The 27,394-nt window shown below is 36.4% G+C and overlaps 1 long non-coding RNA gene across 4 annotated transcripts; it reads left to right on the forward strand.

Moving 5' to 3' along the window:
• LOC109834394 lies at window positions 879–16,740 on the forward strand. 4 transcript variants are annotated; one of them, XR_002245555.1, is made up of 4 exons: window positions 879–1,011; window positions 1,144–1,219; window positions 1,307–1,351; window positions 16,722–16,740. It is a non-coding gene; the product is annotated as an uncharacterized LOC109834394 (long non-coding RNA). The 4 variants fall into 4 exon arrangements; XR_002245554.1 differs by lacking the exon at window positions 16,722–16,740 and adding an exon at window positions 12,578–13,024; XR_002245553.1 differs by lacking the exon at window positions 16,722–16,740 and adding an exon at window positions 10,573–11,632.

A 27,394-nucleotide genomic window follows, 5' to 3' on the forward strand; every position in this document is an offset into this window, starting at 1 on the left:
CAGTTACGCCACGATTCCACGATTTCAGCGCATCAATTACGCCATGACTCCACAATTTCAGCGCATCAGTTATGTACTTAAGGCCTATAAATAGCTATGAGTAGCTATAAAAGGGGGGCAAACGAGGAGCACGAGAGGCACAACTTTGGCATTCAAGATTGAGATCCGAACCTCGGTTTTAACAATTTGAGCCATCAACAAAGTCTGATTCTCTTCTCGAGTTGAAGTGATCTTGATCTGATCGTCAACGGAAAGCAATCTCGGCTTGAATATTGAGAGGAGCATCCTTTCGTCACCAAGAACCCACTTTTAAACAAAAGAGAAGTCAAATTAATATTCTCTTCATCTGTAATCGAGAGAGTGAGTGATTGTAAGGGATTTGTACCAAGTAATCGAACTCATTCTTAAAACAAGAAATCAATCAACTTCAGATTTTCGATCCTACACTCACAAAATAGGTTTCTCCTACCTCCCGAAGTACCGCTATCCCCAGCTCTAAAACGTCAAATCCATCTTAAAATCCTGAACAATTATCCTCACCACGTGATAGAAAGGGAGTTTTGGATCAAAAACTAGCATCTTCTTAATTTAATTTATTTCATATTTCATCACCACCTATGTTATAATCTATATTTCTAAATTTAAAAAATAATTAGGACTTAAATTTCAAATACTTAACCAAACCTTATAAACTAAGATGCTGAGTTACATTAAAAACGGAAGGCTGGTCCGAGACCAGCAGGGGTAGAATACTAGCTACAAGTCAAATCCAAAGCTCCCCGGTTGAAATCAACGACTCAGACCTAACCACATCAACGGAACAGGATAAGTTGTGTGTTCCCGAAGCTTACCCGCATGCTGACTCACCAGATTCTTCGTGAGGGCGAAATCGGCACCAAAGCCCGAATCTCTCACTCTCTTCCTTTCTTTATCTCCACCGAAATTACGACACCTTCCACGAGCAAGGCAGAATATCGAGTATCCGACACGACCATCCAAGAGCTAAATCTGGTAAATTCCCCAATATCTATTTACTTCTACTTCAGTTCCCAGATTTTTTTTTGTTTTTTTTGGATAACCTGACTGCATTTTGACGATAAAGTTCTGGGATTTCAATTGGAAATATGTTAATTTATTGTTTAGGGTTTCAAGTCGGACTGCTTCTTTTAGCCCTGAAGAATGGTTCTCACTAACTTCACAGGCACCGGCGTTGGATTCGGTACTTTGTGGGATTTCCCCCCCTCTTTCTTGGGGTTCTTTTTCAGTTTTAGATTCTTAATATTTAGTTTTTTATTATTTGTTTCAGGTTTTGGCGTGGGCTGTGGTTTTGGAGTTGGATGGGGATTCGGAGGTTCACTCCTTACTCTTTAAGTTCTGCGAATCTAGTACCTGAATATGCATTATTGGATATATCTTCCTCTTAAGATTGTTTTATATGTGAAGAGAAGTTTCATCAGATTGTTTGAAATTCTCCACGAAGTGTATAACATGGTGGGACTCACGACCTTCTTATATAACCACGTTTCTTATGTTTTCCCTTAAAAAATGACGACATGATAACCAAACATTTAGGGCTCGTTTGGTACGCGGGAATGAGTGAGAATGGAATACAATTCCAACTTTTTTTTTCCTATGTACCAAACACGATGCATTTTTTGATGTTAGAATTGAAATTCTCACTTCTTATCAATTCCCACTTTATGTGGGAATTGTCATTCCCAATCATTCAACAAGGAATTGATAATCCCACTTAAGTGGGAATAAAAATAATCAAATAATTTCCAATTATACCCTCCATAAAAGATACAAATAGATATAAATTTCCATATGAAAATTATTTTTATTAAAAATTATCTTATCTTAAGCTACTAGTACAAATATACAAATAAATATAAGCATGAATATAATATACAAACATTGTTCCTAAGTTAATTTATATACCACCGACCTTACCTAGTTTCAATACCTTGTGATGTTATTTTTTAATAAATCTCTGATATGTGCCATAGTTCCAATATCTTTTAATAAAATTCTGTCGACTATAGACACTACCGTTTATATCAATTTTGGACATATGGATGATAAATTGCACTTTTTTATTTTTTTCCCTTTATTTTTCCCTTAAACGTGAAATCTCAAAATTTCTTTTAGCAGGAGATGTTGTGAAGAGTGCCCAATTATTCATGATTTAGTAGACACATTTTTTATACAATTTTGATGTTTTAACTATTTTATCACGTTCTTTTTTTGCAATATTGTTGGCATATAGATAAAAATAACTTTTTGACTATATGCGATATCTCTGAGGCATTCTTCTCTTCACTAGTGCACAATGATGTTAGTAACATTAGTTACTCGTAAAAATAATAGACATGTAGCACTAAAAGTTAGAAAAGTAAAATTATAATTATTTATAATTAAAAATAATTTCTATGAAAATTATTTTCAATTTGTAAGCCAAAAATCCAAAATTGTTATCGAGACGGTGTGCCAAAATATAACTATTACATGAAAATTTATTTCTCTAAGGAAAAAATATCATTTCTATAAAACTCATTTTTCTAAAAAATAAATTATTTAGTCATTTTTAAAATATTTTTAATGTTTTTAAAATTCTATGTTTTGGTAGGGACATTATTAGAAAACTAAATTTTATTCTCACTTGTGAACAAATGATACCAAACGTGGGAATGAGAATAAGATTGTCATTCCCGTTTCATTCCTTAAACGCGTCCAAACATGAGAATGAGAATTTGCATTCCATTCCCACATCTATTCCATTCCATTCCTACATTCTTTCCATTCTCACTTGACTCTATTCCCGCGTACCAAACGAGGCGTTAGGGCTTTGGAATTATGACAGTAGAAATGATTTGAGTGAGAAGTATGGACAATTTTCTCGATTGTTGACCTTTCAAGGGAGATTAGTCATTTCAGTGAAGGCATAGAACTACGCACTAGAGTAGATTTAGTGCGATTTTATACTAATAGTTATAGATATAGTATAACTTGTGATGAAGGCTAAAACTGTTCTGAGAGTTTATTCAGGTATGAGAGGACTGTTTATGCTTGGTGTACGCTTAACTTTGCTCAACCTTGTATTTTACATAGGCCCTTAATTCTTGTAATGGATTCTTTCTATCTTGTATAATTTCTTGACAGCATTTCTCAATTTGGTACTTAATAGGATATCTGCAGGAAATTCCAAAATAACATGTAGGCTTCTGTTCAAATATTATTTTCTGCAGATATGACAAATTGAAACTTTTTCGATGGATTAATGATCTTTCTTGTAGGATAAGAATACTTTATGATGTTGAAATGGGTTTCCAGATTGGATTAGACGTCACCAACTGTACAACGTTCTAAGCTTAGGAAACTTTTCACGTCCAGAAGATACATCTTTCTGGTTAAATTAAGAAAATCTCGTAAGCTGTAGGAATCGCAAATGATGCATTGGAGGTTTAAAAACTAACTTTTCCCTGCCCTTCTTTTTAAATTCTCCATCTCTTGTTTTTAAGATAAGAAAGAAGCAAATTTCTTCTTCTTTTTGTTTCTTTTTTTTTCGGCCGGAAAACTAATTAGTAAGTTTGATCAAGAAAATTACCTCTTATAAATACCACTATCACTCTCATTAGCTAATTTATGTCAATGAAAAATAAGGAAAAGGAGTGTTATGCTAACATTGTGTGAATGTAGATCATTTTGTCAATTGCACCGAAGACTGATGAGAAGAGAACAAGGTTGTCAATGCAAAATTTGTACAAATTTGGGGAGCAATTAATCCAAATTTCCTGGACTTTGATTTCAGCATGTTACAAAAATATAGTGTTAGAGACAATAACCTTCATAGACAATTAATTAAGGCAATTTCATGAAATTATAAATTTCAAAAACAATTTCTATTACACGTCTGTTTCACAAATAGTTGTTTACATTAACTCAATATGTCTCTTCTCTTCCCATGGTAGGTGCTGGTACATGCAATCTTTTCCCACCTTTAACTTTTGCCCTTTATCGAATTGTGATGACTCCTCCAATATTTAAAGTTTTCTTAGTTCTAAAACCATCTTGTGAACTAATATGCATGTGTTTTATCTCCCTCTTCTTCGATGTTGAGGTGTTTTGCTAGCTCTTCCCTTGTTAAGGTTTTCATCAATCAAGGACAATGTTTTAAATGTCAGATGTCGGGTTCATATCAGATGGCTGAAATCCATGTCGGATAGCGTAAATCGGGGATATATCGGAGGACATTGACTAAATATCAGATTGTTATATCGGGTAGTGCGCATATGTATAATATCATGTCCTAAATGTAATCTAAGCATTCATAAATTTAATATAAGCATACTTTATAAATTCTATAGACTAAACATATAAAAAAGTAAATAATATATGGATTTGGGTTCATAAATTCTTTCTATTGGGTTCATAAGAAACCCTTAAACATGAGAACGGGTCAAACGGGTTTGGGTATTTATCACTAAACCCAAATCCGATAACAAAAAACATATCTTAAAAAAAGTACCATATCGGCTGATTTTTCAAAGCTAAAAAATAGATCGATATGCCCGATATGACCCTGATATTTCCGATTTGGCCCTAAAAATCGACATACGAGTTGAAAATGTCCATGTCGTATCGGTCAAGCCCTCAAACCGATATGTCGGCCGACATGTCCGACATTTAAAACCTTGATCAAGGATTCATGCCTGTTCTTTTTTGTTATATTTTCACCCTCCACAATGATGGATACAATGTAGACAACTACTACTTTTTCAAGTGGAACTACTAGAAACTTTATCTAGCTTGCTTACCTAGATCTACTTAATTTTTTCCCTATACAATGGAAGCTCACATTTCCCTCACCAACATCAAGCTAAGAAACATGTGTGGAATGAGATGGATTAGTGTAAGATTCTTTAGTGTAATCCTTATGAAAACAATTTTCAAGTTTCCTCTGCTTTATAATGGTACCATATGCATGTCTAAATGGGGTTCAGATAATTGCCACATCCTACTACCATGTGGTTTTTCATTCAAGTCAACGCCTACCTTTTATTTTGCCGACATACCTTATAAAGTCAACCACTGACAAAAGGGTTTGCTATATTTGGTTCCTTACAATTTGTAATTTCTCATAAATTCGTCTTTCTTCTATTTATTGTATTTTCTTCATGTTTTGTGTAATCTCTTCATTGCTTATCGACACATCATATCCAACATTCTGAGAGAGATTTTTTTGTCTTGCTATTAAATCCACTCGTAAAAGATACCGAAATATCATATTCAAAAAAATGTTGGAGTTAAAGATAGTACGGATCTGATACCTTGACTATTGAACCCTTGTAATAATTCTTAATTTAGTTGCTTGAATGCACCTTTATTTTTCGCCTTCAGCTTCTCCATAATTCCATCAAAAACCGTAGTTGTAGGTGATCTTACACAATTCCATAGAACACATCCTTGAGCTCCTTGCCTTCGTACTAATTTCTAAACCTTGCTAAGTGATATGTAAAACAATGGTCATTGGGTCAACCAAGCATTCCTCTCTCAGGCTACTTGTTTGAAAAGAAGAATAGCAGCCCTTTCGAGAGCTTTGTTTCCACCATACTCAGGCTACTTGTTTGAAAAGAAGAATAGCAGCCCTTTCGAGAGCTTTGTTTCCACCATATTCGAGAGTAGACAAGAAGCTAAGAGAACAGGTGCCCTTTCGAGAGCTTTGTTTCCACCATATTCGAGAGTAGACAAGAAGCTAAGAGAACAGGTAATGACGTGATGTCCTATGTTTACAAGATACTTACGAACTCGCTATACAGTAGATTTGGTATTAGCCCTAAAAGCACGATAACTGAGGTCTGCAATCTTGATCGATATAACTATTTGACAAAGAAAAGTAAATTAATCTTTGGGGACAAGCTTAGCGAGCATTACTATATCGTCTCTTACATGAGCAACACCGGACAAATTTCAGACTGCTTACAGATGAAATCCAAGTTAACATTGACAAAAATATATGGCTTACTAAAACAATTATAAAGAGTATGTTTCTTAGTCTATGACTAATGAAAGTACCACCCTATGATGCACGGATATGGATACGGGACACGAGACACGGATACGACACAGACACGGATACGGGATACGGCAAAATCCAAAAAATAGGATACGGGGATACGACAATGATTTTTTTTAAAATTATTATTATATATAGATGGAACGTAATAAGAAAATCTCGATTTAGTATAAATGAGTAACTTTCTCCATCAGATTTATGATAATAATAATATGATACTGGGCTGCTGCTCGAACTCAAAAACCAGAGGAGATGATGATGATATTGGTGGTGGTTGTGCTGGACGGGGAGGAGGAATTGTAGGCTGTCTAAAAATTACTATAGATAGTTGATCCCCATCAAACACCGATGATGGAAGCTACAATTTGACGATTTTCAGGAGACTACAATTTGAAGATTTTCACGTAGATCGGTGAAGGTTACAATCTGACGACCTTCACAATAATCAATGAAAGCTCTAATCAACAACCTTCACAATCAACATCGGGAGTTACAATCTGACTACTCTCATGTATCAAAGAGCTAAAGCAAAGATTACAAAATGACGATCTTTGTAACGCTTTGACAGAAAGAGACTACAAATCGACGGTCTCTTAAAACCAAGACGCGGAAGTATTCCCCGCGTATCAGCATCAAGATGCAGCGTTTTTAGCCGTTGACGCAACTCAAGCTCGGCCGCTAACGTAGCGCAAACGCAACTCAAGCTCAGCCACTAACGCATCACAAACGCAGCTTCCAAATTGCTGCAAACACAACATCTAATTGCTACAAATGAGCTTCCAGACGCTGCGTTCGAGCACTGCGTTCGAGCTTTCAGACACTACGTTTGAACGCAGAATTCACGTCAGAACGCGAATTTTGCGTTTGACTCGTTCAAACACGAGCTGAACGGTTTCAAAACTGTTTCCCACGATATGAGGGGATCACAATTACGGTTAAGATCAGCTTAGTTCAGAAAAAAGGGGAAAATCTTTTGGATCTTTGAGTATTTTGGAGATCTAGAGATCGGCTTCTTCGGATCATCTTCTCAGTAGCAGATTCTTGGAGCTTTCTTCGTCATTGGCTTGTCTAACCAATTACGGTTAAGATCAATCAACTCTTTTACAAGAGTTTGAATTCGTTCTGAGTTCTTAAAACTCGTTAAGAGTTCCTTAAATCGTTCCAGTAAAAAGAGACGTACGGATCGTCAACGGAGAGCAAACTCGATGCGAGCATTCGAGGGAGGCACTCCATCGTTACCGTGAAGAACCCAGTTTTAACAAAGGAGAGAATTCAGATCAACTCTTGTCTCTTTTGTAATCGGGAAATCCAAATTATAATTGAGATTGAGAGAGTTGTAAACATTCTTTTTCTAAGCAGTTAGAGAGAATAAAATCACATTCACTTCTTTCATTTTTTAATTTACAAATTTTTCACCAAACAGGAATGGAGGGTGGATTTGAGGAGTCGGAGGAAGGAGGAGTAGTTCGGCGGGATCGGATCAGAACAGCAGAGCGGTTGGCGGGATCGGGTCGGAACAGCGGAGGTGATCAAATCGAACATGAGTGAGTTGAGAGATTGAGAGAGAGGATTAGGGTTAGGGTTAGGGTTTTTTCTTTTTTTCTTTCGTTTGAGTCAGCTGAGGATCGAATTGAACAGGAGATTTTAGAAATAGGGATGAGTTTTTTAATCGAATGGTTCGGGTTGTATTTTAACAACCAAACCCGCAACTCGAATGAATCGGCCTTCGGCGAATCCGAGCCGTGTCCGAGCTCGTTTGATTGTGTCTGAGCCTAATTTGATCGTTGACCCGTGTCGGACACGGATTGACCGTGTCTGACACGTGTCGTGCACGTGTCGTGACTAATCCGTGTCCGATTCGAGTTGGACACGGATTCGTGGCCTCCGGGGGCGAATCTGTGCTTCAGAGGTACCACCATGTTCTTCCATGGACTTATACATTCAAATAAATTCTTCAAAAACCAAACACAACTTTCTTTATTCTCTTTTAGAAACTCGCTATGCTACATACAATCTAATTATTAACATCTTTAACAATTGCACATAGTAATACTATAAAACCGGCTTTTCTTTTAAACAAGGGTCTTAACAACCTGTCACCAGGGAACCAAAACATCAGAACGATCTTAAAATTTGAGGTACAATCGGGGGTAGTTTTTCAATTTCACTTACCATCCTAATTCTCTGATTTATATTCAAATAAATTTGAGTATGCTCCCTAATTTTTTGATATTGCTCTTTTATCTAACCATAAATTATATCCAAAGCATTTTTCTTAGATCTTTTAACTTGACATGGGTATGGGTACAGTACGGGTGTGGGACACGACAAATTTGTAAAATACAGGGTATGGGAACAAAGTTACACATACATGTATATATAATAATGACTCACATGCTATGAAATAAATTTCTTATATATTTATATGTTTATTTTATTGTATAGATCTATATTAGAAAATTGCTTGTGTTTTAACTCGATGTCCAAAAGACCCATCTTATGTCCAAAAGACCCATCTTATATTAGAAAATTGCTTGTATAGATCTATATTAGAAAATAGTTTTGGGCTGGTACGAGATGAAACCAACCCATCTTATATCCAACGAGTTTCAAATATTGCATGTGAAGTGTATGATATATGCCAAGAAGCATGAGTTTTTTCTTTAAATTAAAACATGTATAGATAATTGAGTACACATTTGAGTAAGTGTATGCAAATACCCAAGGAGTGTCCATTGAAGTTTCGGTGTTGGTGACGGGTACGACAATGGTATGGCTCCAAATAGAATTACCCATGCAATATAATTTAGGGTACTTTCTTGATCTTGCTTTTCAATGAATTTAGGTAAATATTGGGGATATTTCTACTAGTTCTACTCACCTTTTTAAAAGCCAATAAGAATTTAATTGTAAAATCTTATGAGGCTTCTCGCAATTGTGATGTGACCTTCTTGGAATATTTATAGCAAAAGCTTCTGTCCTAGTATCCTCAAGCATTCATGCACTCTACATGGACAGTTTCACTTCTTTTCCCTTTTGATAGTTACTCTCAATGGATGTCTTTTATCATTTCTATTCCAAACTTGTCATAAATGGCATTTTCTTTGGCAACTTATGGGAAATGCTTCATAAGCACTACCTTAATCCTAATTGACGTTGTGTCTTACTAACAATATCATCCATATCTTGTGGAGCTAAACTGATTCTTTCATCTCCAATTGTTCATCATAGGTGCAATAAGTTATGAGTTTGTCACTTGGTGCATACGTGGAATCAATGGAAACAATTGATTCCATATCATCACATATTCAATAATGTTAACTAGTGATGAAACCATTTGAGCATGGTTCAGGTACAGCTTCAGTGCAGACAAACCCCTAGCGGTTTTAGGAAATTTAGAAATAAATTTAGTTAGTTTTGTGGAGCTGAAGTCAAACATTGTGGAGGAAACTTTATTGGACCTGTAGCATCTGGAAGTTCAATACTTTGTTTCATATATATTTTGATTTCTCTCTCTACTTGTATGTATTATGACACATTTACCACATCATTATCAGCAGTGAGGGGGACAGACTTCGTAACTATATCCTCATATTTCAGTTGATCTCTAATAGTGCGTGTAACTCAAAAGTCTAAAACCAAGAGCATAAGTCCGAATATACATTGTTAACAAACCTTTGTCATTAAACAGTTTACATAGTTATAAGTAGTGAGGGAGATCATTCCATATTCGAGTCTCCGTCAGAAAATCTATGAAAGGCTTTGTATTGGTAACTTATACTTTAATTGATCTCTAGTGTGTATGAACTCAAACAAGAACACAGTTAAGGATCCACATTGTTAATAAACTTTGTCGTTAGATGGGTCTCATTATACTAATGGGCCCAGTTAGATGGAAAATGTAAGGATCAATTGCACATTGACCCCTGTAGTATCACGTTGTGCCATTTATTACCTCTTGAGTTTGATATTGGCAGATATACACGTGTTGAATGAGTATTTTTTTTAACTCTTTTGCTCTAAGGGGGTCTATCTGCAAATTAAAAGAAACTCTCTTCTTCATTTTTCTCCTTTCCGCCTCCCTCCAATTTTACTTTATCACTTGTATACTTCATGAAGCCAGATCCTTTGATGATGTTCATGATTTATGTTGAATGGGAATAAGTATGCATACTGATGAGGGTGCGGGGGTATGGAAAAATATTTGTAATATCATTTTTTATACTTGGTATGGGCTAAAACAAACTTGATCCATATCCAATGAGTTTTAGAAAGTGAACGTTAAGTGTGGGGTGTACGTCCAAGAAGTGCATGAAGATTGTTTTAATTAAATTATGTTTTATATAATTGATTACATGTATAAATATATGTATGCATGGGTGTGGGTATAAATAAGGTACATATCGGGTATGGGTAATCTTATCCCTCAACAATAGCATGACCTCATGAAAAGTGGATATTGGTGAATAACTCTACCTGCTCAAATACTCATGAAGGGCATCTCCCCAGAACTGAAAGTCCAAACAATCAGCAAAACTGAAGACATTTGAGAAGCATATAACAAGTTCTTGAGGATCAACAATTCAATTTCGGAGAAGCAGACAAGCTGCGATTGTCAGCTATTTGCCCGTGAGATATCTATGAACTCGACGATCGGGATCAATTAGTCATGGGTTGTGCTTGGTTGCCGAAAAGATGAAGCATGGCTGGATGAAGTGTATCCAAATTGAAAGGGCAAATTGACAAGCATGATGAGAATGAGATCAGGTTTTATATGATGGCTGTAGTAAAGAGCAATCTGGTAGTATATCAAAATAAACTCTATGAGATGAAAAACAGGTGCAATGTACTTCATTTGGGAGAAAGAAGGAGAGATTCCATATCGCAATGAAGTTAAATCTTGCAAGTAGGAGGTTTTGCAGATATATGATTGTAGTAATCAACCTTTTCAAACTTCGGCAGAGAATAACCAGTTGAAGCTTCTGATTGATACTTTAAGCAAAGTATCGAAGGAGATATCAAATAGCAGAAAACACAGATGCTTTCATTTAGATGCCACATTTTCTTTTCTTCATTGCTTGTTCAATTTTAGTATTCAAATCTTGTATTATGTGTAAGTTTTCTTTGCCTGAAAGATTGATCCCATGTCTGGTTTATGAAGTTACTATATTCTGAGAATCATAGTAAAGTTCAGAATCGTTAGGTATTTTTACTCCATAAGTTTTCCAGAATGAATTGAGTTCTGATGAGTTGTTTAAATCCATTCTGAATTTTCCAAAAGTTTTTCATGAATTTTTAACTCAATCTTTTTGAAATCTGATTTGGATAAGGATTATCTGGAGACTTTAGAAGACTGAGAGGTTGCACGTGGTAAAAAGGAGGGAGCACGAGAGATAGGGATGAAGAGAAAGGAAAATTTGCTTTTTGGTAGATAGACCTCCTTGAGGGTAAAAAAGTCAAGAAAATTTCACTCAGGAGTGTATCTGCCAGTATCAAACTTAAGGGATAATAAGTGGCACAACGTGGTACTATAGAGCGTCCATGTGCAATTTGCCCGAAATTTAATTTGTGGGTGGGTGGGTGGGTGGGGGTTAGTTTAAAAACCTCGAGCAATTTTTGTGATCCCTACAAATGTGAGGGGAATTTCTGTAATTATCCTTTTCTAGATTGCTCTTAAAACAACTAGAGCTTTAGTGGAACTCCTTGGATAACTTATCCTACAGTATCACTAGATAGAGACAATCTAGTGCGAATTTTCCAAGCACGATTTGATTTTTGTCCAAATGGCTTCTCTTGTGTGCTCAACCTCTCATTGGATCTTCCAAATTTTAGGAATAACTATATATTAGACTTTGTCTTTGCAACTAAGGCGGCATGTCACTGTCAATAGAGCTAGAATTTCCGAGCCGGTTGGGCACTGAGATGCAGGAGCAAAGAACTTATTTGCTGTGTTACACTTTGTATCAATATTTCTGATTGTTTTATTTTGAGAAGCATAATGGGTTAAGCAAAAGCAAAAGAGCTTTAAAATTTCAGGTTCGGCGCTTGCAATCTGATAGCTCTGGCTCTGTCCCTGCTCGACATGCAATAATACCAAATGCTTGAAATATTCCATTCTTTTCTTTGCATTGGTTTTCAGAACTTTGTGACTTCAGGTCATGGATATTACGTCCAGTCATACTTGTATGTTCTTTTGTTTCCTGTTGAGGCATTAAACAAGTTAGGTCAATATTGAACCATACCGACTTTATCTTTTACATGTTAATAGTTAGATCTGGAGAAGTGATAATAGATTACCGTCTAAGACTCTAAATAGCATATTCTAATAAAGGTCCATGTGCATGCAAATATGGAAGTCCTGTTTATTTATCTGGCAAGCACTCATTGAAGTTAAGCTTTTGTCCAAGGGTTATTTATTATTTGCTTAGGTGTCTTACTGACTCATTACCATTTTTTTTTCCAGGAATGCCTCTGCAATACTTTTGCAGTTCTCGCGTGCAGGTACATTAAGTCCTGTTTGATGCACTAAGGCTTGATTTCTTCAATATTTCTTAGAACATTCTTTCTTGGAGCTCAAATTGTTTTTTGACTTGTGTTAAGGTGGAGGTTGTGGTGTAGGGCTTGGCCTTGGTTGGGGATTTGGGAGTGCCTTTGGAAGTCAATACAGGTCTTCTAGAGTTATATTCCATGGGATTGAATTTGATAACAAGTCCAGTGCCGATAAAAGTACTTCCCCCGATAAAGTGCATGCTCAAGAGTCTCCTGCTTCTTAATTGCACTGTGTCCATCTAGGGTTAAGACTGACTTTCCTATGGATGAACTGATGTACATCCTATATGATAATCTGCAACTAGATTTTTGAATTTGTAGTACCCTTATTTTCAAGAATAAACATGAGTGACAAGTCTATGAAATTTTATATATATTCACTATTTGTGCTCAGAGAAATCATGAAGTATACGCATACGACACATTGTTCCTTGATAAATATTTCAAAACTGGTAAGGTTGAACGTCGTCTTTTCTTATGCTTCTACCTCTTGTATCTTTTAGGACAAATTTTCAAAAACGTCCTATTGGGACATTTAATCCCAAAAACTGTCCTATTTGACCTTTATTTTCAAAAACCGACCTGGTTTAGCCTCAGCGCTGAAACCAGGTCGGTTTTTGTGAAAAACTTCACAATCTTCTCCCGTAAAGTTTAGCAGCTATTTTCTTAAGTTGCTAAACTTCACGAGACTTAAAGTCCCTTGAAGTTTGAAAGTTAAAAAAAACTTCACGGGACTTCAAGTCCCGTGAAGTTGTTTTAGCTTATTTTCAGAGAATCGCTCTGGAAAATGAGAACTGCAACTTCACAGGTATTGAAGTCCCGTGAAGTATCAGGTTTTTAAAAACATGCACAGCAGGCTGTGCATGTTTTTTATATTCAACGTAATCACGAAAGCTACACATACAATCCAAAAATATACATGAAATTTTCACCATGAATCAATCGATTTACATGAATCAAACAATATATACTGAATCAAACAATAATCACGAAAATACAACTATGAACAATAATTAATTTCATATACACTGAATTATAATAATATTCTTAAAATCCAGCCATGAATTAAACATGAATCGAACAATACTCACGGAGATCACATATATAAACAATAATTGATCCACAAAAGTATAGTATTTGAAAAATCATAAAAGTTATAATTTTCAACAAAATAAGATAACATACAACCAAAACTCCTCCTCTCCTTCCCCTTCCTCTCTTCCCCTTCCCCTCACTCTTCCCCGCTCCCTGCGTTCTTGCCGACGAGCCTCGTTTATCTGAGTATATGGTTGTGTATGAGGTTGAGAAGTACCGGTTCCATCAACATGCGAAGTGTCGGCTCCATCGTCATCGTCACGTGGTCTACGTCGTCACGTGTACATTTGCCCAAATGATTGTGACCTGTCCTCACGGCCTGCAAACTCGTCGACATGAGTCTTATGAAACACCTGTGCTATTATCCGCTTGATCTTGTTGAAGACCCCTAACGCCGCTGGATCCTGAATCTCAGGCATGTGCTCATCAATCTCAACTTCAATGTTATCAAAAGCACGGACCTAAAAGTTAAACAATGTATACACAATTTAGCAAATAACATTTTAATAAAAAAATTACTGTTTTAATTTAGCTTAGAAACTTACATAATCTCTCTCGATCATCCCACTAGGTACGTAACTATCTGTCGGTGGGCGTGGCAGGTGTCCAGCTGATGGCCTTGGGTCACGCGTGATCCATCTACGTGTGACATCCCAATACCAGCGCATATACGCAGTATAGTCAACAGTTGTGTCTCTCGTATCCTGTAAGAAATCTCACTTGTGAATCCATATGTCTATGTAGGCCGTCCGGAGTACGGACCAGTCCGTACGATGCGATGTAGGTCGTCGCCTACGATCGATCTGCTCGATAAGATCCGACACATGCTGAGAGAGCAGAAATTGCCGTAGCACACGCTCGGGGACATGCATCTCCACAATCTCCCAACAAATCAATGGAACTCTGGTTCTCCACAAGTCGGGACTATCTCGACAGATAGGTACAAGAGTATGCATATCGAGCTCCGACGGTGAATATGGTCTCCACTTGAACTGAAATAAGATAAAACATTTATCAGTATCAACAAAGAAAACTATAATATTCATAACGATTTGAGATTTATATTTACCTTTTTGTGTTGGAGGCCATCAAGCTCATTACGGTAAAACTCACGATGTCGCGTCGCTGATTTATACAAAGCGTACCGCACGTTATACCTATTTGGCATAATGAATATTTGAGTACAAATTCAATATAAATAAAATTGTGTGAATAATTATACATGTATGCCGAAGGAAACTGGTCCTGTAGGTCACGGTGCACAAGCAAAGTAGGTCGTCCAATATGAATGCGCTCCCATGACCAAATCTTTATCAATGTGCAGCATCCCTTGAATTCTTTATTCTGTATCAAGGGTACCCTACCCAATTCTCTATATAAGTATGACAACACTGCACTGCCTTATGATAATGTACCGTATACACCAAAATCCTCTAGCAGTGGCAGCCATCGTGCACGTACAAGAGTCTTGATCGCATCAGAAAATAGCGTGCACCCTATCATGTGCAATATGTACGCACGAGGATGATACTGAAGCGTCTTAATGGAGGCATCTGCCGGTATATCTCTCTGAAATGTCTGACGAAGCCACGATAGCTTCATCGCACCACTTCTCAAGTCGGGTACCTGACCAAGAAGCCTAGCACATACTTCAGCCCAATTATGGTCATCGGTGCCCGTAACTGCCGGACCATCGATGCGGAGCCCAAGTATTCTCTTAATTGAGTACCAAAATTACAAGTGCACAATTTATCAAGTTATAGTATAAAAAGATATCGATCCCACGAAGAAGGTGCCAAGAAGCCTAGCACATACTTCAGCCCAATTATGGTCATCGGTGCCCGTAACTGCCGGACCATCGATGTGGAGCCCAAGTATGACGGCTACGTCATGTAATGTGATAGTACACTCCCCTATGTGCATGTGGAAGGTGTTAGTCTCTGTCTGCCACCTCTCAATAAGTGCACTTATAAGCGGCCAATCAAGCCTAATATATCGCACTGCCGAACACTCCCGAAACCCGGCTTGAGCTATCAACTCTAGTACTCTCTCATCGTGGAGGACCCAAGCCGAATGACTCTGTGAATGATCGACCATGGTAATGTCTGGTACAAGCTACAGATTAAACAAAATTGATTAGGTATATTGAGAAAAATTAAATTTAGTGCCAAAAATAAGGAATATTTTTATATATAACGTTTTACCTGTCCCGAGCTAATAAGATCTGAACAATAACTCGCCTGGAGGTACAAAACGTCGCCATGTATCGGTCCTGGATCCATAATGGATATAGCTACATATTATAACAAACGAATGTGTAATCTGAACCAGGATTAATTAGAAATCAAACAATAAAATTATATCCCAAACATAGTACAAAATGCTACATATTACAACAAACGAAAGTGCTATGTGAACCAGGATTAATTCTACATCAAACAATAAAATTATATACCAAACATAGTACAGAACGCTACATATTACAAATACGAATGTCACATGTGACCAAACATTAACATTAAAAATCAACGCCTAATCTTAGCTGGACAACTTCTTTTGTTGTGACGCGGTTGATCGCATCTACTATACTTATTTTTCCTTCTAATTCATTCTCGATCGTCATCCATAGAATTTCTAATTCGTACGAAAAAATGGGGGCGCCCAGCCGATCTTTTATACAATGGAGGTAATATCTGTGGCCCGTCATTATACGTTTGTTGATAGTTGTAAGTTGAATACCAATTTGCGACGAATTCATAATGCGAAATCCTCGCACCACCCTGTAGATCAGAGCAAGCTGCAACAACATGTGAACTAGGAATCAATTGTAATTGTTGTACATTGCAAGTGCACGTACACGTGTGATCCATTAGCATATTGACTTTGTACGAGCGTCTTTCTCTATGTGATATTGATAATCATATTTTATTAAAATTTTATACCCTCATTATCTATTTTATATGAATAAATATGTCACTAATAATTTTATCTTTAATTGCAGGTTAATCAAAAAATAAAGCCCAACAATCATATCTCTCAACAAAGCCCATGTATTAAATGAAGAATACATGAAAGAGCCAAAAAGCCCAAGCCCAAAGCTAATGGAAGAAGAAAATCTGCGGGCAACAATTGGAGAAGGCTAGCCATCGATGCCGGCATCGATGGTGGCATCGATGCCAACATCGATGCCTGCATCGATGCTGACGAGTCTGTTATGAATTAAAGACCGGAAATGGAGGTCTTATGGATAAGCATTGATCCAAGGGTTCACATTCATGGATGTTTACTATAAATAGGGGTAGAGAGTGAGGGTTTAAGGGTGTAAAAAATTTTGTAACTCTATTTGGAGAGGAGAGTTATTCTTAATTTAGAAGACCTTCCAAAATTATAACTTTTTGTTGCAATTAATAAAAAAATTTCACCTCTTCATATTTTATTCTCTTTATTTGATGATGATGATGAAGATGAAGATCAACGTGAAGGTTTGCTATTATTTTCTATTTTATTTCTTTATAATATTTTCTTTTCTTATTGCTTATTAGTTTTTTCATTTATGATCTTTTGCATTTTAGTTAGATTATTTCTTGTTCATAGTGTAATTTTCTTTGTTCTCATTTTTCATCTTTGTAATTAGTTCTTATTCTTTTTATTTTATTTCTTGTTTTTTATTCTTAAAATGTGAAATTAATTCTTGTAGGAATTTTAGAATTGTATGAAACTAGTTTAATTTCCTTTATATTATACGAATTCTTCTCTTGCACTTAAAATGATCATATCTATGATAATCAACTAAAGAGCTAATTGGTAGAATAAGAATTTGATAATCTATGCTTATCTTGAGTGGTTTGATAGGTTATACTTATGAATTCTAGAATTACTATTGATAATCTATGCTTATCTTGAGTGGTTTGATAGGTTATACTTATGAATTCTAGAATTACTATCTAGTTGTTGTTCTTTTCATGAATATTATTTTTGATAGGTTATACTTATGAATTCTAGAATTACTATCTAGTTGTTGTTCTTTTCATGAATATTATTTTCGCTTAGATGATAATTTGATAGGTTATACTTTTCTTAAATGGTTTGATAGTCTATTCTTAATAATCTAAGATAAAATGTGATAAAAGAGAATGGTTCATAATTTATAATTGAAATTAGCTAGTTGATTCAGTTCTAGATTCCTTATATCTTTAATTAAATTCTTCATCTTAACTTTCTTGAATTTTCTTTTCTTTCTTGATTTTTCATTTTCTTTCCTCTTATTTTCTTTGATTCCTTTCTCTCCTCTCAATTTCATTTTATTATTTTGCATATATTTATAGCACTCATCATATCTCTCCACAATCATACTCAATCATCACCCCTATTTCCCTATTTGTCACGCACACAACATAAGAACCGATTCTAATTATCTCTTACAAACACCTTCCTCGTGGGATCGATGACGTTTTATACTATAACTTGATTGGTTGTGCACTTGTAACTTTTCGACATCATTTATGCCCCGTCAAGTTTTTGGCGTCGTTGCCGGGGAAAGTGTTTTAGTTGGATTTTAATTATTTTGGTTCTTTAACTTGTGTGTTTTCTTGTGAAGGAACCACATGGAGCTTGAAGATCACAGATTAGAGATCGAGGATTTGAAAATTTGCTTGAGGTAAGTCTTCTGTTTAGTATTTTCAATTCACCCTCTAGTTAGTCTTCACAATTTGAGACAAGTAGGACTTAAAAAAAAATTCGCCGACCATAATAAAATTCACCCTACACTTGAATAATTACTAACAAGATAATAATTCAAACAATATCTCCCTTCTCACTTTTTTTTTGATTGTCGACCATAAAAAAACAATGATTTACTTTTTATCATCTTTTTGTAATCGATTTTAATTCATAAGGGTTGCATTGCATATAGTTAGTAGGAATTCACTCAAGTGATTTGAGCATCTTGATTTGACACACACTTAAAAATATTTTTAAAGACAAAACCCCCTAATCAAGATAAGGTGAGAGATTTTATCATTCTTTCCTTAGCCTACACATCATTAATTCCTCACTATACAAACCCAAGTCTCTTTAAAACTCATTAGACATTGGCCCCTAAAGACTCGAGCTCATTAAGGAACAAGAAATCCTTAAGTGAACCAGTTTAAGTTTACTTAAATCCGTTGGTGTCTAAGGCAAAATTTAGGGGGCACTTCGCAAGGAACGAGATACTTAATCGATCTTTAATCTTCCTCTAGTACTATTCTTACCTGGCTAATTGACTGAGTAAACTTTGATCTTTTCACTAAAGGAGTTTTTGGTTAGGAACTGGTCTAGCTGAGTTATGCTTTAACCCTAGAATTTAGGGTGATTGACAAAAGTGATTGTTTTGATTTGTTTTAGTAAGGTTTTCCTTTTTCTTATTTTTGTCTTATAATCTTTTAATAAAAAAACTCCAACTCTTATATTTCTTAAAAAAAAAATTTTTTTGGTGTATGAGAGCGTGGATTAGGGATAATACTAATCGCTTAATTCGTGTTGAGCCAATTGAAGAAATGGCTAATTAACCCGTTCTCCAAGATATATGCTATCCTACTAGGAATGAAATCCCTTCTTGCATAAGACTCCTCGAAGCAAATGGAACTAATTTTGAGCTTCGACCGCACTACATAAACATGCTTCCAAAATTTTTAGGAAATGAAACTGAAGTTGCTTATATTTTTAAGGAAGTGTGCATTATGATTAAAATGAGAGAATTAACTAAAGATGCGATCAAACTCAGATTTATTCCATTTGCTCTCAAGGACAAGGCAAAAAAATAGTTGTATAGCTTACCCTCAAATTTCATCTCAACTTGGGATGAATTTGTCATCATTTTTCTCAAGAGAATTTTCCCAATTCATAAAACAAGAAAGCTTAGAAACAACATTCAAAACTTTAAAATTATCCCGGGAGAGCCATTCTAGAAGTACTTTGATAAATTTAAGGATCTTCTCATCCAATGTCCTCACCATGGTCTCGAGAAATGACGATTATGCCAAATAATCTATGAAGGATTAGACTATTCTTCAAAGACTTCCTTAAATCCATGTCTGTAATGACCGTAAACTTTTGATACTAGTTAAATAATTTTTTGGTATTTTAAAATATTTAATTATTATTTTTAAAAGAGTATTTGTATTTTCTCGATTTTTTATAATTTTCTATGATTTAAAGTCTAAGTTTTATATTTATTTAAATAATTTAGATATTTATAAATTTATTTAGTGTAGTAAAATTTTTTGGAATTTATCCGTTGTGTTATCGATACTATTACGTATCATTTTAAATAATACGTTGTATTATTGTTACTATTACCAATTATTTCATGTATTATGTTGTATTATTAATTACATATTATTTGTGTAATTGTTATATTATTTCAATTGTTGCTATCAACTGTCGTATTAGCACAACTGATACGTTTTATCATGTAGATAATTATTCCATAATTATTTAATTTTAAACGTAAGTAAATAAATTTTTTATTGATTATTCTTGTTTAATTGTACAATTTGTTGCATTATTTCTTCTGTTACGTATCAACTATTGTATTAATACAACTGATACGTTTTTATTTGTAGATAATTATTCTGTAATTATTTTGATTTTTAAATATTTGTAATTAAAATATATATATATATATATATATATATATTAATAATATATATATATATATATTAATATATATATATCATAGTATATATATATATAATATATATATATATATATGTTTTTTTTCTTTTGTTTAACTCCTCCCTCTCTTCTCTTCGTTTTCACGTCGGCCGCCTCTGTACGCTCTCCTCATCGCCCCGCGACCCTCCTTCCCTCGGCCGTCGCTTTGAGCCAGCCATCCGTACCCACCTACCATAGCGCCTCCTTCGCGCATCGTCGTCGACGCTGTCGGCGACATCCACCGCATCCACTAACTCCTCCGAGCTCCTCAGCCGCCACGACCACCTCAGGCATGCTCTACGCCTTCTCCGCTCGCCTGCTCCGCTCACGCCTCCGGCCACTCGACGAAGCCCCACAGATCTTCCTTCGACCTCCGATACTAACGCCCAGCTTCGTCCCACCAGATCGCACCGTCCCTTCAGCCCTCCACGGTCGCCTCCACTCTCGCACCGCCTTCAACCCCCACGTCCTCCTCCCACATCCATCTGGCCACTCTTCGCCGAGCCTTCACCCGAGCTCCTCACCCGCCGTCGGCACAACCATCACTGTTCGGCCTCTCAGCGCCGATTGACCACCTTCCGACAGCCCTAAATTGACGACGCGCCGTCCTTAAGCCGTCGACCCATCGTCACTCGCCACCTCAAAGTGGAGGCCTGACAGCCCTCTCTTCCCCCTTGTCGCCGCATCCGAGCTCCGACCACCAGCCACTACCTCAGCCCCTTCCTCCAGCGTTCGCCTCCAGCAGCCCCTTCTTCCAAGCTGACAACGTCGATTCATTCGACGAACCCCGAGGTAAGATCCCTCTTGTTCAAATCTGAATTTAAAATTTATTATACATTATATGCATATTTTGACTGTATTGTGATTGATTGTAGTTTTTAAATTGTGATATAATTATCTGTGTGGATTATTTGATGATAGATGAAAATAACTGATATTGTCAGGATAAGAATTATTTTTAGAGAAAAAGATTATTTGAATTAATAGATTATTATAGTTAAAGAATATTTTTTAGAATTATTTAAAAGAGTTTATTTTGGAATAAGGGATTATTTTGAATTATTATAATGATAAATAATTTAAAAGAAATTATTTTGAAAAAGGGTTTATGTTGAATTAGTATATGAGAAAATAATTTAAAGAATTTATTTTGGAAAAGAGAATATTTTGGATTATTATAATAAGAAATAATTTTAAAAGAAATTATTTTGGAAAAGAAATTATTTTGTGAATTACATAGTTGTTGTTCATGATTTATAATTCTTAAACTTGATTATGTGATATGCTATGATATTCTTGCATATGATTAGTTGCATTGATTGTTCCTTGTTATGTTTAAGAACCCTTAGTAGTTCGTGACTTAGTGGCCTCGTGCGTCATGAATAGACCTAGTGACAATGTGTAGGTGTGTTTACTGAATTTAGTTGGTGAACCAGAGATAGCGTGGATCATGTTTGACTTAGAAAAACAAGAAGAGTGAGGATGGGAAAGTCTTTGTTCATGTGATCGAATATAGCTGTTGATGTATCTTCCAGGCTTGCCCTAAGATCAAGTGTAGCTTGGGGTTAGTTTGTTGGGTCAAAGTAAAGCCAGTGTAGTCACTTTGGTCCGTGAATTTGACATTCACCCGAGTTTAGCTTGAGTTCGAACCAGGTTGAAATTGGATTACGTGTAGCCCTCTAACCGATCCAGTGTAGCGGCGTATTGGGTGCACGTAGGGGATTTGTGAACAATCAATTATCCGATGATATGAGCATTGACTCTATGTGAGATGTGAACAAGTGAGTTTTAAGATGGCTAGTACTCACCCGGTTATAGTGTGCAGTTAGCCTTATGATTATCATGTTTTAATAGTGTTTTCGCATGTTGATTTTGTTGGATTTCCAGTTGCACGTCCTTTTGTCATTTCTGTTATCGTATCGTTTTCCGCTTGGGTTTTCGTTCACTCTATTTGTTTTGTGGGATCTTGTCGTGTGCCATGCACGCTGACGTACACCTATTTTCTCTGGAGTACGTCAGACTTAGAGGAAGAACATGTCCAACTTAGAGATGTGCTAGAGCCAGGATATTCTTAGCAAGAGTGCCTTGCAGACAGAAGAAGAAGCCGAAGCTTAGTTATTGGTCCTTATTTTTCTTTTGTACTACTTTCTATTTCCATTTGATCAGTGTATTTTTATATTCTCTAGTATTTCATTCAGATAATTTTGCATAAGGGCGTGTTTGACCCATATTTTTATGTCTTGGATGATATTCATTTGTGATATGTATTATTTTATTCTGTGTTATTCATTATATTCTTGCTAATTGTGATCGGGGACCTGTGACTTCGTATTTTATTTATTTCTTGACGCTTAGCGTATTAGATTGAGGAAAAATATTTATTATTATTTATTCTCCTTAATCTAATACGTCTCGGGCTTGTTCATGTTCCGATTCCCGGGTATTTTGGGAAGCAGGACGTGACAATGTGCAAAGGAGATTTCATGAAAAAGAACACTGACGAAGCTTGGGAATTTTTAGAAAGTTTGTCCGAGAAAACCATGCAGTGGGAACACTGTGATGATAGAGTTGCATCAGTTCCCCAACCTAAGTCTATTGGTCTTTCCTTAGAGTCGAACATTGCTTCTGAAGCAAAGATGACGATAATTTTGCGGAGGTTAGAAGCCTTAGAAATTAATGAACAAGCTCCAGCTCAAATCAATCATATTTTTGTCCCAAGTTATCATAACTGTTAGTCTTCTGTCCACGTTTCAGAGGAATGTCGTCTCCTAGGAAACACTCATTCATTAGAACAGATGAACGTTGCATTCCAGCGTCCTAGAAATAATCCATTTTCTCCAATCTACAATCCAGGTTGGAGAAATCATCCTAATTTTGCATGGAACCAAGGAAATCCTTTCGAAAATCAAACTCTTATTCCCGCTTCAAACCAGTAATTTCCTAGGGGAAACACAATTCCGTTCAACTCACCAAACAATTTTTAACAAGCTAACCTACATTTTCCAACCCAACATCCTCATCCTCATCAGCCTACGAATCCTTCAAGTTCTGATCATGACAAACATCTTAGTGTCTTAGAAAAGGGTTTAGAGGCTATGATCAAAGCTTCTACACAAACCACCAACATGTTGACCTAGTCATCCACCACTCTAAATTCCTTCATGCAAATAACCGGCCAAGTGCTCAACTCGAACACTCAAGCCATGGCCTGGTTAGAAACCCAACTTGGGCAACTATCCACTACCGTGAGTGAGAGCGAGAAAGGAAAATTTTTAAGTCAACCTGTTGCTAACCCTAAAGACAATGGATCCAGTTCAACCCAACCAGCCCATGTGAATGCAGTTCACACTTTGCGATCAGGAAAACAGATAGACAACCAAGTTAGAATGCCATCGTATCAAACCCCTACTCCCATCCAACACACTCCTTCTGATAAAGTAATTCCTTCTGGTGACCAAGAAGCTGAACATGAGATTGAGCCTGATCTAGATAGGTTTAGGCCCATTGCCCCCTTTCTAGACAGACTCAAACCTAGGAAAAATGCCCCGCAAGTTGAGAAAATCCTAAAAACTTTTAAACAGGTCAAGATCAACATCTCTCTTTTAGCTGCAATTGAACAAATCCCCTCTTATGCAAAGTTCTTGAAAGACTTATGCACTAAGAAAAGAACCACCAATGTCCCCAAGAAAGTCTTCTTAGCTACCAATCTCAGTGAAAATTTTTCGAAACCCATGCTGTTAAAGTATAAGGACCCTGGTTGTCCCACAATTCCATGCATTATAGGTAATACTCACATTGATAAGGCACTTCTAGACTTGGGAGCCAGTGTCGACCTCCTTCCTTATTCAGTCTATCAACAACTAGGTGTAGGAGAACTAAAACTGACAAGATGCACTCTACAATTAGCTGATAGATCCGTAAAAATTCCCAAAGAAGAGGTAGATGATGTTTTGATCAAGGTTGGAGAGTTTATTTTTCCTATTGATTTTATTGTCTTGGAAATGCAACCCGTTTCCAATCTCAAAAATCAAATCCGAGTCATTTTAGGAAGACTGTTCTTAGTCACCTCAAATGCTTTGATGAATTGTAGGACCAGTCAAATGAAACTATCTTTTGGAAACATGACTATTGATCTTAATATTTTCAACTTAGGGAAGCAGCCCCGTGATCCATCTGATCAACCTATGGAAGTGAACTTCATTCAGAGAATATCTAGTGAGCAACAAGAGGGAGAGTGTGACTCATATTCATGTGCATCTGACTTAATGTTTGAGGAGTCTTTTGATGACGAATTAGGGTTAGATCCGTTGGTCAATCATGTATCTACAATTGGCTGGAAACGAGAACTTTTAGAGATAGAACCCCGAGCCAACTTCGCCCATCTGTGGAGGAACCCCCTAAGTTAGAGCTTAAACCTTTACCTGAAAATCTAAAGTATGCCTATTTAGGGGAAAACAAGACTTTACCAGTTATCATTTCTTCTGATTTGACAACCAGTCAAAAGGAAGCCCTCTTAGATGTCTTAAGAGAGAATAGAAGCCATTTGATGGACCATAGCTGATATCAAAGGGATTAGTCCAACCATTGTTCAACACCAAATTCACTTGATAGATGATGCCAAACCTACTAGAGATCCTCAACGTAGGCTAAACCCGGTAATCAAAGAAGCTGTTAGGAAAGACATTCTAAAATATCTTGATCATGGGATCATTTATCCCATTTTTGATAGTCCATGGGTGAGTCCGGTCCAAGTTATTCCAAAGAAATCTGGGATCACCGTGATCTAAAATGAGGCTAATGAGCTGATTCCCACTCTGATCCAAATTGGATGGCGGGTTTGCATTGACTATAGAAAACTCAACTTAGCCACTTGGAAAGATTACTTCTCTCTTTCATTCATTGACCAAATGTTAGAGCGCTTAGCTAGACACGAGTTCTATTGTTTCCCGGATGGATATTCAGGTTGCAATCAAATCCCTATCGCTCCCGAAGATCAGGAGAAAACCACCTTCACTTGCATGTATGGAACATTCGCATACCGATGCATGCCTTTTGGGCTGTGTAATGCACCGACCATATTCCAACATTGCACGATCAATATTTTTTCCGACATGGTAGAAAGATTTCTTAAAATTTTCATGGACAACTTTTTCATTTTCGGTGACACGTTTTTAGAATGTTTGCATCATCTTAAACTGGTGCTATCACAGTGTAGGGAGAAAAATCTGACTCTCAATTGGGAGAAATGTCATTTCATGGTCAAATAAGACATTGTCTTAGGACATGTAGTTTCCAATAGAGGTATTGAAGTGGACAAAGCTAATGTAGACCTCATTTCTATCCTTCCTCCTCCCAAAAATATCAAAGATGTCAGATCATTTTTTGGTCACGCTGGTTTTTATTGACGTTTCATCAAAGATTTTAGCAAAATTGCTAGACCATTGACCAATCTCTTAGCCAAGGATACATCATTTGATTTCTCCCCGAATGCCTCAAAGCTTTTGAGTCTCTGAAAAAGGAGCTAACCATAGCTCCTATCATTCACGCACTAGATTGGACTTTGCCCTTCGAATTAATGTGTGATGCATCTGATTTCACAATTAGTGTTGTCTTAGGACAACTGATTGATGGTAAACCACATATGATCTACTATGCCAGTAGGACTCTGAATAATGCCAGCAAAATTACTCTGTCACTAAGAAAGAGTTTTTAGCTGAAGTTTTTACCTTAGAAAAATTCAGGTCCTACCTCATCGGGTCTTTAACCAAAGTTTTCACAGATCATACCGTACTAAAGCATCTTTTGACCAAAAAGGATGCTAAAGCACGACTCATTAGATGGATTCTCCTACTTCAAGAGTTTGACATAAAAAGGATGCTAAAGCACGACTCATTAGATGGATTCTCCTACTTCAAGAGTTTGACATTCAAATTCTTAACAGAAGAGGATAAAGCACGACTCATTAGATGGATTCTCCTACTTCAAGAGTTTGACATTCAAATTCTTAACAGAAGAGGAGCAGAAAACCCTATAGCAGATCACATTTCTAGACTCCCGAATGCACAAACATCAACCTTCCCAATCAACGAACATTTCCTAGATGAACAACTCCTACAAATCCAATCTGTCCCATGGTTTGCCGATATTATGAACTACTTAGTCATGAAACATATCTCTTCTCATTGGACTAAATAGGATAGATCCTATTTTCTCTCCCAAGTAAAATACTTTTACTGTGATGATTCATATATGTTCAAAAACTGACATGATCAGATCTTTAGGAGGTGTATTCCCACTGAAGAAACTAGGAGCGTTCTATCCTTTTGCCATGAGCAAGCATGCGGGGGCTACTTTGGCCCAAGAAAAATAGCTAAAAAATATTCTCCAATGTGGGCTATACTAGCTCACTCTTTTCAAGGATTCATATGAGTTTTGCAAAACCTGTAACCGCTGTCAGCTTTTAGAAAAAAGTCACTAGAAGAAATATGATGCCCTTACAACTCATCTTATCTATTGAACTCTTTGATTTGTGGGGTATCGATTTCTAAATTCCTTTGGAAATGTTTACATTCTAGTAGCCGTCGAATACATGTCAAAATTGGTTGAGACGGTAGCTTGCAAAATTAATGACAACATGGTTGTTGTCAAGTTTTTGAAGGAGAATATTTTTGCACGGTTTGGAGTGCCCCGAGCGATCATTAGCGTTAACAGTACATATTTCTATAATCATTCTTTTGAGACTTTGATGAGGAAATATTCAATCACACACAAATTATCAACTCCTTATCACTCCCAAACCAGTGGTCAAGTAGAGGTCACAAATAGGCAGATCAAACAAATCTTAGAAAAAACAGTTAATTATAACAGAAAAGATTGGTCTGTAAAATTGTGTGATGCTCTGTGAGCATATCGGACAACATTCAAAGCAAATTTGGGGATGTCACCATACATGCTCGTGTTTGGAAAAGTGTGTCATCT

This window comes from Asparagus officinalis, chromosome 3 (genome assembly GCF_001876935.1).
Source record: "Asparagus officinalis chromosome 3, Aspof.V1, whole genome shotgun sequence".
Lineage (NCBI taxonomy): Eukaryota > Viridiplantae > Streptophyta > Magnoliopsida > Asparagales > Asparagaceae > Asparagus > Asparagus officinalis.